The following is a 6,055-nucleotide window of genomic DNA, read 5'->3' as shown; positions in this document are numbered from 1 at the left end:
GATGCCAGAGGGACCACCGCTTAGACATTTCTATTTGTCAATTGCTTAAAACCTGAAATCAGAGATTTTATTAGATTAAACTTGAGGATAGGAAATTACCCCCTTTGAAATTCAACTGCAGCATCTGAAAGAATGTTTTGACAGTGTAAACGATTAAAAATAAGCCACAACTCAAAATTACCTTTAAAGTCTCCAAATCAAACAGTTATATGCCCTAACATGTAGAAATAATTGCTTAACCCCACAGTAGGAGAATGTCCCAGATAAAGACTCTTGCAGATACTTCAAGCAAAGTGCCATTGAAAAAATTATTGGATGTGAAAGATAAGAAATTGAAGTAGAAAAATATTGTTACAATAAAAACCTTAGCTGAATTGAGTTTAACAAAGTTTAATTGACCAAAGAACGATTCCAGAATAGGCTCTGAGACTCCAGCTCAGCCAGCTGGTGGAAGAGGATTTATGAACAGAAAAAGGAAAGTGATGTGCAGATAACAGAAGTGAGGTGCAGAAACAGCTGGATTGGTTACAGCATGGTGTTTGCCTTATTTGAATACGGTTTGAACAATTGGCCACCTTTGATTGGCCGAAACTCAGTGATTGCCACAAGAAGATGCTACAGTCTGTTTACAACTCCATTTAGGTTACAGTTCACTATATATAGGGAAACCTTTAGGCCAAACTTAAAGCTGACAAGGAGTCAGCTTTAAGCTAAATTTGATTTAACAATATGATGCCTGCTGGGTGCAGTGGTTCATGCCTGTAATTCCAGCACTTTGGGAGACCAAAGCAGGCAGATCACTTGAGCCCAGGAGTTCGAGATCAGCCTGGGCAACATAGCAAGGTTCTATCTCTACAAAAAAAATACAAAAAATTAGCCAAACATAGTGGTGCAGCCCCTACCCAGCTACTCGGGGAGACTGAGGTAGGAGGATCACTTGAGCCAAGGTCACACCACTGCACTCCAGCCTGGGCAACAGAGTGAGACCCTGAGAAAGAGAGCTAGGGGAGGAGAGGGGAAGGGAGGGGAGGGGAGGTGGAGGGAGAGGAAGAGAAGGGAGGGGGAGGGGAGGGGGCTGGGGAGGGGGAGGGAAGGAAAGGATGCCCACACAGGAGAGAAATAAGTGTCTAGCTCCCCCCACTGTTGTACAGCCCAGGTGATGGACATCTTCAACGATCCCCAAACTCTCCATGCCTAAGCCTCTAACTGACCCTCTTGGACATTTCTTCCTTCTTTGTGATGCCAGGCCTGCTGATTTAATTGAGATTTACTGTGTTCATGGGATTACCAGAAGACTGGTATGTCTGAAGATTTCTTCCCTGAAACCTGAAGACGCAAATTGTAGTTATTTGGAATACTAGCCTACCAATGTCCTTATATTTAAATAATATATATTTATTAAACCATATATATATATATATATATTTAAAATGAAGATTGAATAATTCTATAAGGATCTAGACTCCCATGAGTGAAGAGTTCTACTGACAGGCAGAAGCACTGGTACCAAGGCCATTACAGCCCGAACCCTTACAGAACCCTTTAAACTGAAATTTACAGGGAGATGGAAAATCATAGAGGAAGATCAGTTGGGTAGAAACCTAATCATCTTTGTACCAGTCCTTGTTGCTCTCCTTTCTTTGGAGTTAAAACAGCCAGCAGATAATGCCATCAATTACCCAGCATATCACAGCTATAAAATAGCCTTACCTGTGATACCAAACCCCAATATCATCCTACCCTAGGTACCAAGTTCTCTTATTTCACAGTTGTACTTCCCTGTACGGATCTTTGCTTTCTCCAGGATTCCTCTAAATTAGAACAGCCAATTTCTCTTTATTTTCTTCCTTGGAAGGTCAACGATATAACTGCAAAGTGTGCCTCAGGATTTCACAGAAGACTTTTATTGCTTTTCATAAATCCTTAACCAAGACCTTAATCCGTTGCTTCAATGGGTTCTTATTTTTTCTTGAACTACTACATTTCTATACAACTTCACTAAGCTCATAGTATCAGGGCCCTTCCACTGGAAATCTAACCATGAGTGGGCATTTTGGGATTTAAAATTAGCTCTTTAACAACTCCCTATAAGAAATCTACCTAATCATTATAATGTATCCAGTTGTTTGTACACAAACATTCTGGACAAGCCCGTGGGGCTTTGACTCAGCCTTATGAGTGTGATAGAGACCAACAACTTACTACAACTTTTCCCTGATGGAAAAGGCATTTCTGCCTGGTTGCAGAGCAGTGGCAGCATCAGCTAAGCACGTAGAGACCTAGGATCGCCTCAGAGCATAGTTGTCCCTGGTGGTATATATAATCATTGCCACTCATGGGGAAAATTCATCACTTTCAGCAAGCAGAAGCACCTCATGTGAACTCTCATCATGCCTGGAAACCTGTTATGCTTCTACTGGTAGAAGGAAAAACTCACAGTTGCTAATGTCTTCTTGGGAACTTTCCAGGCCTTAAATAAATTTCTTACAGACTCTCATAGAAAATCTGGATCAAATATCATTTGTTGATAGATCACATCTGAAATTGGATTTTTGGTTCTAAGAAACCCATGAGGGTATCAATTTGTCCTGGTCCTCAGGACTGGCATTTCATAACACATCACAACTCATCTCTAGAGTGTCGCCTCTTACCAGAGGCAAAAGCAATCCAAATGATGGAGCTCAACACACTCATTAAAGCCTGTCACTGTGGCTCAGGATAAAAGGATTGATGTATACACTGACAGCAGGCACACTTATAGGGAGACACACGAGTTGGGGAAGCTCTGGAAATAGATCAGAGGGAAGCCCAATTAAAAATGGTCAGCAGATTGATGAACTCCTAAATACCGGGAGAATACCGGGATGCTCCCTAAAGCAGATGCCATTATAAAGGTAGAAGCACACACAAAGGAGTGTATTTAGAGGTGAAAAGAGATGCTCTGGGCAGCACGATGCTAGGCGGGCAGTCCTCCCTACAGCTAGGCCTGCTAACACAACACACAAGTGAATTATTTGACAGGTTCACAGACTACTGTGTGATATCAAAAATTGGTTCCAGAGTCAGACAAAAAGATATCAGTAATAATGTGGCTCTGTATTGTATGAGGGTAATCTCTCCCACTCTTGCATTAGCCTTCTGGTGGTGCCATAGAACTTCACAAATGAAGCCTTACAAACATTATATGTAAAATTACCCACCAGAGTAAGGTGCACCTAACTCTGGTAGGGAGACTGCTACATTTGTGGAGTGAGTACCTAATGCATATCTCATTTGTCACCAACATGATCCTCTGAAAACTTTAATGGTAGAATATGGATAAGACATCAGCCCTCAAGACCTCCTTGGATACTTCCAGATGAATTTCATACAATCACCATCATCCTACCTAAAGAACTCCAGTCTACACCTTCAATATTAGAGGAACCCACTTCACCGAAACCATCATTGAGAAGCTTTGAAAACTCCTACCACTTACTCAAAAATTCCACTGTCTACATTATCTTCAATTTTCTTTTTTCTTTTTCTTTTTTTTTTTTTTTGAGACGGAGTCTTGCTCTGTCACCCAGGCTGGAGTGCAGTGGCACGATCTCGGCTCACTGCAACCTCCACCTCCCGGGTTCAAGAGATTCTCCTGCCTCAGCCTCCTGAGTAGCTGGGACTACAGGCGCCCACCACCACGCCCGGCTAATTTTTTGTATTTTTAGTAGAGACGGGGTTTCACCATGTTAGCCAGAATGGTCTCGATCTCCTGACCTCATGATCCACCCACCTCGGCCTCCCAAAGTGCTGGGATTACAGGCGTGAGCCACCACTCCCAGCTTATCATCTTTAATTTTCAGGAGAATTCTAGAATTCTAGAGGACAAATATTAATTTAAAAGGTATTCATTTAATTCCCCTTTTTGTGGGACTTGGCATTATAGCCAGTATGGGAACCAGAGTTGCTGAAATCACAAAAGCCTCCTTAGCCTATACCCAAATCTCGAAGGAAATAACCAACAACATTGATGCCATCGCTAAAACCGTAACAAGCATGCAAGAACAAATCGACTCTTTAGCAGCTGTAGTCCTCCGAAATCACTGAGGACTAAATATATTAACAGCAGCACGGGGAGGAATTTGTTTAGCCTTAGATGAAAAATACCCCTTTTGGGTAAATCAACCAGGAAAAGTACAAGATGACATCAGACAAATCCTAAATCAACCCTTCAATTTACGGGAACAAGCCTCTCAGGGTTGGTTAAATTGGAAAGGAACCTGGAAATGGTTCTCCTGGGTTCTTCCCTTTTTAGGCCCACTTGTCAGTTTCCTACTTTTTCTACTTTCTGGTTTTCTAAATATTTCATGTTTTCTAAATCTAATAACCTGGTCTGCTGTTCAGGCCATCAAGCTCCAGATGATCCTCAATGATGGATACCATCCTCTCAATATTCAAGAATCACCCTCTACAGAAGACCCCTAGACTGCCCATCAGTGGGGCATGACAGAGATGAAACCCTGCCCTATTTCCCTTGGCCCTGGCTGGATACTGCTTTTACCAATCCATGGAGCCACCCTGCCCTGACAGCTAGCAAGAGGCCAAGACCCGCAGAACGACAACCACTGCCCCTCTGTCAGCAGGAAGCAGTTACAGAAGACTGACCTTCATCTGTTTTCCCAAAGAATTGGGTCTGGGGCTCTTGAGGGGGGAAATGTTTGAGTAGGTAGTTAGGCAGACATAAGCAGGGCAGGAGAGGGCCCTCCATCGGGAATGTCAGGTGATAGTCAGGTGTCTCTCTAAAGAAATGATTGGTTGCAGCTGGCACCAGGAAATGGCACGCTCCCAATAAACAGAAAACACCTGAAACTGCTGATTAACCACTTCATGATTAAGATCTTAGGAGTTGAGCAAGTGGGCTCAAGCATGCGCACTAAGAGGCAAAATGGTGTAATTTAACTGATATGTGACCAACCTCTAGGAACCCTCGACTAGTAAGGGAAAAATGCCTCGCGCGAGCATGCACACAACTTCAGTAAACACACTGTGCATGCGGCCCCTCCCAAGTGCTGGCAGGCCACTGTGCATGTGGACAGCCCACCCCAAGGGAAGAATCACAGGAGAAGAGACTCAAGACCCTGGAAGCAGGACAATGTATAAAACCCCAAGTCAGGCAGGGCATGGTAGCTCATGCCTGTAATCCCAGCACTTTCGGAGGCAGGTGGATCACCTGAGGTCAGGAGTTTAAGACCATCCTGGCCAACATGGTGAAACCCCGTCTCTACTAAAAATGCAAAAACTAGCTGGGTGGCGTGGTGGCGTGGTGACGTGGTGGTGCACGCCTGTAATCCCAGCTACTCCGGAGGCTAAGGCTGGAGAATCACTTGAACCCAGGAGGCTGAGGTTGCAGGGAGCTGAGATAGTGCCACTGCACTCCAGCCTGGGCCACAGAGTGAGACTCCATCTCAAATAAATAAATGAATAAATAAAACCCCAACTCAAAGGTCAACTGTGCACTTGAATCTCTCAAGTTGCCCACTTGGCCCTCTTCCAAATGTACTTCCTTTCATTCCTGCTCTAAAATTTTTTTAATAAACTTTCCTTCCTGCTCTAAAATGTGCCATGCTCTCTCCCTCTGCCTTATGCCCTTCAGTTGAATTATTTCTTCTGAGGAGACAAGAAGTGCGTTGCTGCAGACTCATACGGATTCACCACTGCTGAACTCTGTTCACAATAGGACTTATGCCTCTGTCCTTAATGCTGTGATTTATATTCCCTTCTTAGTGTAGGTATAATGCTCGGCTATAACTCACTTGATTTATCTAAAACATACTGAGGGTCTGGAGGCAGGGAGCGTAATAAGGCCAATTCACATTTCAGCTATAACAGGAAATATCCTCTCCATACGGCATATGTCGTAAACAGCTCTGTAACTTCATCCTCTCCATTTACATAGGGTGTACCCCAAGTAACCAATGGAATCCTCTAGGGGGTATTTAAACTCCCCAAAATTCTGTAACAGGGCCTTGAGCTCCTATGCCCAGACCTCTCCCACAATGTGAAGTGTATTTTCATT

Source organism: Pan troglodytes, chromosome 17 (assembly GCF_028858775.2).
Source record: "Pan troglodytes isolate AG18354 chromosome 17, NHGRI_mPanTro3-v2.0_pri, whole genome shotgun sequence".
Taxonomy (NCBI): Eukaryota; Metazoa; Chordata; class Mammalia; order Primates; family Hominidae; genus Pan; species Pan troglodytes.
The sequence above is the reverse complement of the archived record's forward strand: the minus strand, read 5'-3'. Positions refer to the sequence as shown.